Below are 270 nucleotides of genomic sequence, written 5' to 3'. Positions count from 1 at the left end.
GAGGTCACCGAGGCAGCGCCAGGGGACCACACACTCCCAGGAGAAGGGCAATCGAAGAAAACCCACTGACGAAGCATCCACAGGGCATCTCCCTCCTGCTCTGTGGCAACATGCTCCAGTCGGAGACTTGTGACAACCTCCACTCGTGCCCTCCCTGTGTCACCTACGAGACAACACTACGATTAAGGTAACCACAGCCGTCCCAAGCCACATCAACCAGCGTTAAACACGACCCTGCCCATAGAGAAGGGACACGCTCCTTCGGTGCCG

Source organism: Apaloderma vittatum, unplaced genomic scaffold (genome assembly GCF_000703405.1).
Source record: "Apaloderma vittatum isolate BGI_N311 unplaced genomic scaffold, ASM70340v1 scaffold29024, whole genome shotgun sequence".
In the NCBI taxonomy this organism is placed as follows: Eukaryota; Metazoa; Chordata; class Aves; order Trogoniformes; family Trogonidae; genus Apaloderma; species Apaloderma vittatum.
The sequence above is the reverse complement of the archived record's forward strand: the minus strand, read 5'-3'. Positions refer to the sequence as shown.